Source organism: Hordeum vulgare, chromosome 4H (assembly GCF_904849725.1).
Source record: "Hordeum vulgare subsp. vulgare chromosome 4H, MorexV3_pseudomolecules_assembly, whole genome shotgun sequence".
Taxonomy (NCBI): Eukaryota; Viridiplantae; Streptophyta; class Magnoliopsida; order Poales; family Poaceae; genus Hordeum; species Hordeum vulgare.
Genome location: NC_058521.1, coordinates 191,761,729 through 191,773,576, shown reverse-complemented (window position 1 = coordinate 191,773,576; position 11,848 = coordinate 191,761,729).

Here is an 11,848-nt window from a genome sequence, read left to right as displayed (position 1 = left end):
CTTAGTGGATGAATAAGGAGTCGTATGGTTTAGGAATCACATGTTCGTACCCAACAAAGTCTAGCTCAAGAATTTGATCTTGCAAGAAGCCCGTGACACTTCGTATTCCATCCATCCTAGAGGAACCAAGATGTACCAAGACCTCAAAGCAAGATTCTGGTGGCATGGCATGAAAAGAGAGATAGTCGCTTTTGTCGCTAATTATGACATATGCCAGAGAGTCCACTACTGTAGGATGGTCCAAACACGGCACTACAATCAAAGACCCTTCGAGGAAAATTTGTGCGATCCACCAATCGCAAAAGGTATAGTTCAAGGTCCATCGCCAATAACAGTGTAATACCCTATGTTTGTAAAACTTTCTATGACTTGATTTATCAAAATTTGGACCAATTAAAACTTTTTATGTGCTTGTGATGTTTGATTTGGTTGCTATTTGCTTGAGTGCTTGATTGTGTTTTAAATAAGAAAAATTCTCCTTCTCTCAAGAACTCATCTCCTTGACGCAAAACCTTGCCCAATGATCATGCCATGTGTATAAGACCTAAAACTATTTTTATAAATATTTTTTGCCAAAAAGGCATTTATTTAATTTAAGCTTTCAAGCCCTCCTTGAACTGAGGTTTGTACTAAAAGTCCTCAAATTAGGGGAGATGTTTTGCCGCAAATATTTTATTTGGATCCTATTATCAAAAAGACTTCCCAAAACCACAAAATAATACTTTAAAAGTTATTTTTCTATTTTATTTATATACATTTCTATGAGGCTAGAAATGGTCTTTTATAGGGAACGATTATTTTAATGCTTTCAAAATATTTGAGAAATTTTAGAAAAATTCAGTGGACATATATTTTCCATATATAAGAGTTTCAACACATGGTCATGTTCAAAATACTCGATAGAACCCTCCAAAACCCTTTGGGCTAATTTCAAGTATTTGAACCATTTCTATGAGAAATATTGTCAAATAATTCCACGAAAATTATACCAAGTCACACATGACATATGTGATGATCTTGCCAAGTTTCATCTCAATACAAATTGACTTGGTCCACCAAAATATTCCAAAACCCTCTCTATCAAGAGTCAAATTTTAGCAACTCTACCTTGCCAAGTTTTCCCAAATGATCCCAATCTTTTTGGGCATGCTCTAATCACCCAAATAATGCCTCCACACCAGATGGTGCATTAGGAGGAGTAGGTTTGCATGACTATATCAACAGAAACCTCATTATGTTGATTTCTGGGGTTTACCAAGTTTGCACTCCCAACTTTCTTCAAATAGACTCAACTCTAGTGATTATGCCCATTTCTACTCATCAACTGATCATGTGAAATCTCACAGCAAGTGGGCAAAGTTATCCTCCCCAAACATCCATAAAACACCCTCTGTTGATTTTCCAAACTTGTAGTTTTCACCATTTATCTTGTTCTCCTTGTGTTGAGTCTTTTATCACACTTCATCTGACCCCCACCTACCTCCAGTAACTTTCCTCGTGCCCAACTCCATGATTGCATGGGTGAAACACCCACTTGCACTCTCTGGATAGACCTATTTCCACCTCTCTCCCTTCTCTCTCTCTCACTCCTATCTAGTTCGAGGGCATCCAATGTCCCTGCTACCTCTTGAGCTTGCGTTGGTTTTTCCCTTGAAGAGGAAAGGGTGATGCAGCACAGTAGCAGTAAGTATTTCCCTCAGTTTGAGAACCAAGGTATCAATCCAGTAGGAGTATCAAGGCAAGTCTCCAAAGTACCTGCGCAAAAACAAACAAACTTGCACCCAACGCTATAAAGGGGCTGTCAATCCCTTCACGATTAATTGCAAGGTGAGATCTGAAGGTGGAAAGTGCAACAAAGTAAAAGTGTAGAGCTGAAAATATGACGTGAAGTAGACCCGGGGGGGGGGGGGCATAGTGTTCACTAGAGGCTTCTCTCATGATAGCAAGTATTACGGTGGGTGAACGAATTACTTTCGAGCAATTGATAGAACCGCGCAAAGTCAAGACAAAATCTAAGGCAATGATGATACATATAGGCATCACGTCCGAGACAAGTAGACCGATACTGTCTGCATCTACTACTATTACTCCACATATCGACCGCTATCCAGCATGCATCTAGTGTATTGAGTTCATAACAAACAGAGTAACGCTTTAAGAAAGATGACATGATGTAGAGGGAAAAATTCATGCAATAGATATAAACCCCATCTTTTTACCATTGATGGCAACAACATGATGCGTGCCTCGCTGCCCCTTCTGTCACTCGCTAAGGACACCGCACGGTATGAACCCAAAACCAAGCACTTCTCCCATTCCAAGAATTATAGATCAAGTTGGCCAAACAAAACGCACGACTCGAAGAGAATTACAAGGATACGAAATCATGCATATAAGAGATCAGAGGAGACTCAAATAATATTCAGAGATAATCTGATCATAAACCCACAATTCATCGGATCTCGACAAACACACCGCAAAAGAAGATTACATCGGATAGATCTCCATGAAGATCGTGGAGAAATTTGTATTGAACATCCAAGAAATAGAATAAGCCATCTAGCTACTAGCTATGGACCCGAAGGTCTATGGTGAACTACTCACGCATCATCGGAGAGGCAATGGTGTTGATGAAGAAGCCCTCCGTATCCGAATCCCCCCTCCGGCAGGGCACCAGAACGTGCCCCAGATGGGATATTGCGGTGACAGAAGCTTGCGGCGGCGGAAAAATATTTTCGTGGCTCTCTCTAGCAGTTTCATATTTTTGGAGAATTTATAGGCGGAAGAAGTAGGTCAAAGGAGCCACGGGGGGCCCACAAGCCTGCTAGACGCCCCCAGGCCGCGCCTAGGGGGCTTGTGACCTCCCCCGGGGTCCTTTTCCTTGGTTCTCAAGTTCCTTGCATATCTTCTGTTATGGAAAAAATCATTCCGCAGGTTTTATTCCATTTGGACTCCGTTTAATATTCTCCTCTGAAAAAGGTCAAAAACATGGAAAAAACAGAAACTGGCACTTGGCACTGAGTTAATAGGTTAGTCCCAAAAAAGATATAAAATAGCATATTCATGCATACAAAACATCCAAAGTTTACAAGATAATATCATGGAACCATAAAAAATTATAGATACGTTGGAGACGTATCAAGCATCCCCAAGCTTAATTCCTGCTCGTCCTCGAGTAGGGAAGTGATAAAGACTGAATTATTGATGTGGAATGCTACCTATCATATTTGACCTTTGTAACTTCTTTCTTGTGACATGAATGTTCAGATCCGTAAGATTCAAAACAATAGTTTGCTATTGACATGAAAACAATAATACTTCAAGCAAACTATCAAGGAAATTATGAAGTTTTGAAATAACAAGGCCAAAGAAAGTTATCCCTACAAAATCATATAGTCTGGCTATGCTCCATCATCCCCACACAATGAATTTAAATCATGCACAACCCCGGTATTGGCCAAGTAATTATTTTCATACTCTTACTTTCTCAAACTTTTTCCACTCTCACGCAATACATGATCGTGAGCCATGGATATAGCACTATAGGTGGAATAGAGTGTGGTGGAGGTTGTGAGGCAAAAAGGAGGAGATGGTCACATCGACTCGGCGTATCAATGGGCTATGGATATACCCATCAATAGATATCAATGTGAATGAGTAGGTATTACCATGCGACGGATGCACTTAGAGCTATAAGTGTGTGAAAGCTCAAAAGGAGAACTAGTGGGTGTGCACCCAACTTGCTTTCTCACGAAGACCTAGGGCAATTTTGAGGAAGCCCATCATTGGAATATACAAGCCAAGTTATTTAATGAAGATTCCCACTAGTATAAGGAAGTGTCAAAGCAAGAGACTCTCTATCATGAAGAACATGGTGCTATTTTGAAGCACAAGTGTGGAAAAAGATAGTAGCATTGTCCCTTCTCTCTTTTTCTCTCTTTTTTTAGTTTGGGCTCTTTGGCCTCTTTTCATTTTTTTGGTGGGCATCTTGTGGCCTCTTTTTTTTATTTCCTCACATGGGACAATGCTCTAATAATGATGATCATCACACTTTTATTTACTCACAGCTCAATGCTTAGAACAATGATGACTCTATAGGAAATACCTCCGGCAGTGTACCGGGATGTGCAACAATCTAGCTTAGCGTATGACGTTGAAAACATCTCGCTAGCTATCTTACGATCATGCAATGGCAATATGTAAGTGACGGCACAAGTCATGAGATGGAACGGTGGGAGTTGCATGGCAATATATCTCGGAATGGCTATGAAAATGCCATAATAGGTAGGTATGGTGGCTGTTTTGAGGAAGGTATATGGTGGGTTTGTGCACGACGAAAGTTGCGCGGTACTAGAGAGGCTAGCAATGGTGGAAGGTGAAAGTGCATCTATATCATGGACTAACATTAGTCATGAAGAACTTATATACTTATTGCGAAAGTTTTATTAGTAATCAAAACAAAGTGCTAAACGCATACTCCTAGGGGAAGGGTTGGTAGGTGTTAACCATCGCGCGATCCCGACCGCCACACAAAGGATGACAATCAATTATGCTCCGACTTCCTAACATAGCGGTTCACCGTACGTGCATGCTACGGGAATCACTAACTTCAACACAAGTATTTCACAACACACTACTAACATAACTCTAATATTACCAAATCCATGTCTCAAAACTTAATTGTTAGGAATCGAACTTCTCTTACTAATCAATGCACTTGAATATGGAAGTTTTTATTATATCCTCTTTGGATGCCTATCATCTTTAGAACTACTTTCATAGCACAAGCGAATTACCAAGTTACATAGAGAGAGCACTCTCAAAAAGATATAAGTGAAGATCGATAGTTTTTATTTCTTCAAAATATGACAACGCTGTGCTCTAAAAAGATCTAAGTGAAGCACTTAGAGCAAAATTATCTAGCTCAAAAGATATAAGTGAAGCACATGCGAGCTAAATTTCCTAACTCAACAAATATAAGTGAAGCTCAATGAGTATTCTAGCAAATTCACAATGAGTGCATGTCTCTCTCAAAATGGTGTGCAGCAAGGATGATTGTGACACAACAAAAAGAAAAGACTCATATAATACACGACGCTCCAAGAAAAACACATATCATGTGGTGAATAAAAATATAGCTCCAAGTAACGTTACCGATGGATTGAAGACGAAAGAGGGGATCCCTTCCCGGGGCATCCCCAAGCTTAGGCTTTTTGGTATCCTTGAGTTTGGCTTGGCATGCCTTGAGCATCACCAAGCTTGAGCTCTTTCCACTCTTTATCCCATTGTCCATGAGAACATCACCCAAAACTTGAAAACTTCACAACACAAAACTTAAACAGAAACTCGTGATATCATTAGCATAAGAAAACAAAGTACCAACTCTTCAGTTACTGTAGAAAACTTGATTTCTATTTATATTGATGTTAGATTACTTTATTCTCACTTTTCCATGGCTAGTACCCCCCGATACTATCCATAGATTCATCAAAATAAGCAATCAACACAACAAAAACAGAATTTGTCAAAAACAGACCAGTCTGTAGCAATCTGTATACTTCGTATACTTCTGTTATCTCAAAAGTTCTGAACAATTATGACAATTAGGGAAGTTGTCATATCAACCGGCAGTAAAAAAATCAACTCAAAATCTCTTTCTGGATAGGAATTAAAAATAATTTCATGAGCGCAAAGTTTCTGTCTTTTTCAGCAAGATCAAACAACCATCACCAAAACTAGTCATAAAGGGTTTACTTGGCACAAACACAAAAAGAAACACAAAAAACACAATCATAACAGAATTATGATGGTGTGGACACAACAAAACAGAAAGCAAAAAAGCAAAGATAAATTCATTGGGTTGCCTCCCAACAAGCGCTATTGTTTAACGCCCTTAGCTAGGCATAAGGCTATAGAATCAAGTATCGTCGTCTTTGGTGCTCAAACCATAAGTAGCCCTCATCATGGATTCATAAGGCAATCTTATTTTATTTCTAGGAAAATGTTCCATGCCCTTCTTTAATGGAAATTGAAATCTAATATTCCCTTCCTTCATATCGATGATAGCACCAATAGTCCTAAGGAAAGGTCTACCAAGAATGATGGGACATGTTGGATTGCAATTAATATCAAGCACAATGGAATCTACGGGTACATAGTTACTATTTGCAATAATAAGAACATCATTGATCCTTCCCATAGGTTTCTTAACAGTAGAATCCGCAAGATGCAAATTAAGAGAGCACTCATCAATCTCGTTGAAGCCTAGAACATCACATAAAGAGTTTGGAATAGCGGAAACACTAGCACCCAAATCACACAAAGCATTGCATTCATAGTTTTTAATCTTGATTTTGATAGTAGGTTCCCACTCATCATGAAGATTTCTAGGAATAGATATCTCCAACTCAAGTTTCTCTTCAAGAGATTTCATCATAGCATCAACGATATGATCAGTAAAGGCCTTATTTTGGCTATAAGCGTGTGGAGAGTTTAGCATGGATTGCATCAAGGAAATACATCAAATAAAAGACAAACTATCATAATTGAATTCCTTGAAATCCAAAGTAGTAATTTCATTACTACTCAAAGTTTTGATATCCTCTACTCCACTTTCAGTGCTTTTAGCATCAAGATAGATAGACTCCGAATCATTGGTGTGTTTCTCAACCAAAGTGGATTCATATCCAGCCCCATCATCATTAGGTTTGACATTAGAAAACAAGGATTCAATAGGAGTCACACCAAGCACTTTAAGATCTTCGTGATTCTCATCACGAGAACACGCCATTTTAAGCCATTCATGTCTAGCACGAATTTGGGCGGTTCTTTCTTTACTCTCATTCATGGAAACACACATAGCTTTCAAATTTTCATCCATATTAATCTTGGGAGGAGAAAATCTCAATTTCAAAGCATCAATATCAAGAGACATTCTATCAACGGTCCTAGACAAGTCATCGATTTTGAGCAGTTTTTCTTCTATGGACGCATTGAAAATCTTTTGTGAGTTGATAAACTCTTTAATATTACTCTCAAGATGAGAGGGTAATTTATTGTAATTTCCATGAGCATTGTTGTAGGAACTGCCAAAGTTATTAGAGGGATTACTAGGAAAAGGCCTAGGAATAAAGTTACCTCTAAAAGCATTGTTGTTGCCAAAATTATTCCTACCAGCAAAATTAACATCCAAGCTCTCATTGCTATTCTCAATCAAGGAAGACAAAGGCATATCATTTGGATCTAGAGGAGCACCTTCACTAGCAAACAATTTCATTAACTCATCCATCTTAGCACTCAAAGAGTTAATTTCTTCTATAGCATGCACTTTTTTACTAGTAGGTGACCTTTCAGTGTGCCATTGAGAATAGTTTGTCATGATATTGTCTAGGAGTTTTGGGTCTTATCCTAATGTGATTTCCATGAAGGTCCCACCGGAGGCGGAATCCAAGATATTTCTAGAAGCAAAATTCAAACCAACATAGAAGATTTGTATAATCATCCAAAGACTCAAGCCATGAGTGGGACAATTCGTGCAAAATGTTCATGATCAAGTTGCTTAAAATTCATGATATCATTACGGAGAGAGATATTCTTAGCCGGTGGAAAATACTTGGATATATAAGCATCTTTACACTTGTTCCAAGAATCAATAGTATTTTTGGGCAAAGATGAAAACCAAGTTTTTGCTCGATCTCGCAATGAGAACGGAAATAGCTTCAATTTAATCACATCATTATCCACATCTTTCTTATTTTGCATATCGCATAACCCAATGAAGGTATTAACATGGGACGCGGCATCTTCACTAGGAAGGCCAGAAAATTGCTCTTTCATAACAAGATTCAGCAAAGCAGCATTGATTTCATATGATTCCGCACTAGTGGTGGGAGCAATCGGAGTACTAATAAAATCATTATTATTAGTATTTGAGAAGTCACACAATTTGGTGTTTTCAGTCATGATGACTTCAGCAAGCAGACAAGCACACAAGCGAACAGAAAGCTAGCGAAAGAAAAGGGCGAACGAAAAAGGCAAACAAATGTAAATTTTTGTTTTCAGAAGTGGGGGAGAGGAAAACGAGAGGCAAAAGGCAAAAAAGTAAACGCAAGAGATGAGTTTGCAACAATTACTTGGATAAGATTCACCTAGAATAGTCCCCGGTGCCAGAAATTAACACGTTGAAGGGAGACTATTCTTGAATTGATACTCCCCGACAACGATGCCAAAGTTCTTGCTACCTCTTGAGTTTGCGTTGGTTTTTGCCTTGAAGAGGAAAGGGTGATGCAACACAGTAGCAGTAAGTATTTCCCTCAGTTTGAGAACCAAGGTATCAATCCAGTAGGAGTATCAAGGCAAGTCTCCAAAGTACCTACGCAAAAACAAACAAACTTGCACCCAACGATATAAAGGGGTTGTCAATCCCTTGACGATTAATTGCAAGGTGAGATCTGAAGGTGGAAAGTGCAACAAAGTAAAAGTGTAGAGCTGAAAATATGATGTGAAGTAGACCTGGGGGCCATAGTGTTCACTAGAGGCTTCTCTCATGATAGCAAGTATTACGGTGGGTGAACGAATTACTGTCGAGCAATTGATAGAACCGCGCAAAGTCATCACGTCCGAGACAAGTAGACTGATACTGTCTGCATCTACTACTATTACTCCACACATCGACCGCTATCGAGCATGCATCTAGTGTATTGAGTTCATAACAAACAGAGTAACGCCTTAAGCAAGATGACATGATGTAGAGGGATAAATTCATGCAATAGATATAAACCCTATCCTTTTACCCTTGATGGCAACAACATGATGCGTGCCTCGCTACCCCTTCTGTCACTGGGTGAGGACACTGCACGGTATGAACCCAAAACCAAGCACTTCACCCATTGCAAGAATTATAGATCAAGTTGGCCAAACGAGACCCACAACTCGAAGAGAATTACAAGGATACGAAATCATGCATATAAGAGATGAGAGGAGACTCACATAATATGCATAGATAATCTGATCATAAATCCACAATTCATCGGATCTCGACAAACACACCGCAAAAGAATATTACATCGGATAGATCTCCATGAAGATCATGGAGAAATTTGTATTGAAGATCCAAGAGAGAGAAGAAGCCATCTAGCTACTAGCTATGGACCCGAAAGTCTATGGTGAACTACTCACGCATCATCGGAGAGGCAATGGTGTTGATGAAGAAGCCCTCCATATCCAAATCCCCCTCCGGCAGGGCACCAGAACGTGCCCCAGAAGGGATCTTGCGGAGACAAAAGCTTGCGGCGGTGGAAAAGTATTTTTGTGGCTCTCTCTGGCAGTTTCAGATTTTTGGAGAATTTATAGGCGGAAGAAGTAGGGCAAAGGAGCCACGGGGGCTCACAAGCCTACGAGGCGCCCCCCAGGCCGCGCCTAGGGGGCTTGTGACCCCCCCTGGGGTCATTTGCCTTGGTTCTCAAGTTCCCTGCGTATCTTGTGTTATGGAAAAAATCATTCCGTGGGTTTTATTCTGTTTGGACTCCGTTTAATATTCTCCTATGAAAAACGTCAAAAACACGGAAAAAACAGAAACTGGCACTTGGCACTTAGTTAATAGGTTAGTCCCAAAAAACATATAAAATTGCATATTCGTGCATACAAAACATCCAACGTTGACAAGATAATAGCATGGAACCATCAAAAATTATAGATACGTTGGAGACGTATCAGTTCCATTCACTTTGTTTACTCCTATTGCAGCCCCTGGACACTAGTAGGTACACCAGAGCATGCCAAAGTCATGGTCATGTCGGCAAAAAACGCGCTCTGGGGCATGCTACAAGATAAGGCACAGACTTTGACCTCCTGCCCTGCCCATACCTGGCTTCCTCGAGCCTCTCCCGTGTGCCAGTCTCCCGCATCTCGACGTTCGCGTCGCGCCAAGGCAATAGTTGTCTCACACCCAGTGTTTGTTCCACTTTGGAACATTATGTTTTTATAAAATTTAGAGCCATTTAATTTTGTTTGCATGCTTGTGATGTTTGATCTGGTTGTTACTTGCTTGTGTGGTTCATTGTGTTTTTAACCATGAAAATTATTCTCCTCTTAAGAACTAATCTCCTAGAACACAAACCTTTGACCAACGATCATGTCATGTGTATAGTTCTAGAAACTATTTTTACAAATTATTATTTCAACTAAAAGGCATCTATTTATTTTAAGCTTTGAAAAACCCGTCAGTTGAGATTTGTACTACAATTCCTCAACTTAGGAGACATGCTTTATCCCAAAAAAAATATTTGGATCCTATTATCAAAAAGACTTCCCAAAACCATGAAATAATTATTTCCCTGATTTATCTAAATATTTTTTCTTAGGCCAGAAATGGTATTTCATAGGAAAAACTATTAGTGTGTTTTATGAGTATGTTCAATTTGGGAATTTTTAGGATTAGTTAAATTAGGGTTTTTAGTAAAATAGTACCGTTTTTAGTTGTTTTAGGGTTATTTGTATTTCCTTTGTTTTAATTGCCTTTAATTTCTTTTCTTTTAGCTTTGTTGACATACTCATTTTGTTTCTGTTAGTTATCAATAAAAGTTTTATTTCTTGAAGAAAAATAAATTTTATTATGTTTGTTCTTTGTTTGTTAAGTGACATTGTTTGCATGATAACTAGAGTTTGAAAATTGATATTTGATTTATTCTTTTTGTATAGGAATATTTAGGAAAACTTATTTCTGTTATTGTATTTAAAACTTTAGTTTTATTTATGTTAAGATTTTATTAGTTGCGGAAAATTATTTCTAGTTTGTGTTACTTTAGTAAAACCTTTGCAATGGAGTTCTCGATAGATTCGTCGATTGCTATTATTTTCTTACTTTGTTTGTGTTATTGATTGTTTTAGTATTATTAGTTTTTCTTGATGTTAATCTAAGTTGTGATATGGTTATGCTTATTGTGTGAATTGTTTGTTCGGTAGATCATCTGAAGTGTGAGGCTTGCTACTTAGAGCCTCTTGAGTTCGAAGATCGTCAGCAAGGCAAGTTCACATTGATCTTGTATTACCTATAATTTCTATTGCATTAGTTCAACTTGTTCCACCATTGCATGCAAAGTAGGTAAATTGGAAAATCGGTTCTTGTGTAGTACGATGTGGTAGGCACCCCATAACCCTTGTCACTTCAGCCCTGGGAGATGATATTTTATTTTTGCTATGCTTTTAGTAGACGAGGTTGGTTGAGTGTTTATCATGAGAGTTGTGAGAACTGTATAATGATCAACACCTCAAGACTTCAGGATTTTCAAGACCTCATGATGCAATATACCTCTGGGTGAAAACAATTAATGGCACCCTCGAGAACCCAGTGGTATCCTAGGTGTTGGTGGAGAAGTGATGGTATTCACGTGGAAAGTTCCACCCAGGCACGAAGAGACGGGTGGATACTTCAAGATTCGAGGCTTAGCTGCATAGCCACAAACCATTATGTGCTCTCGCTTGGTTGTACATTGTGGCGACTCTAGATGGCTGGTGCTACGAGATGTAGAAGAACGGTAGGATTGGATGCGCACTGACAGTGGCTCACAGGAACCCTTCGGAAGACCAGGTTTTGATCATCCGGTTCTCAAACACCATGTAGTGCGAGGACTACGGAGGCGATCGAATCTAGTGGGGAAAGTGTAGAAGACCCTACAGAGTACCAAACCTAATCGATTAGTCGTGTCCCCAGTTACACACAACTTGAGCCAAAGGAACTAAAACTATCAAGAAGTCTCAACACAAATAATATTAGTAATGTGGGTATTATTGATAACTTGGGTATGAGAAATGGTTGGTGGAACCTTCTCATTAGACAAACAACATTGTA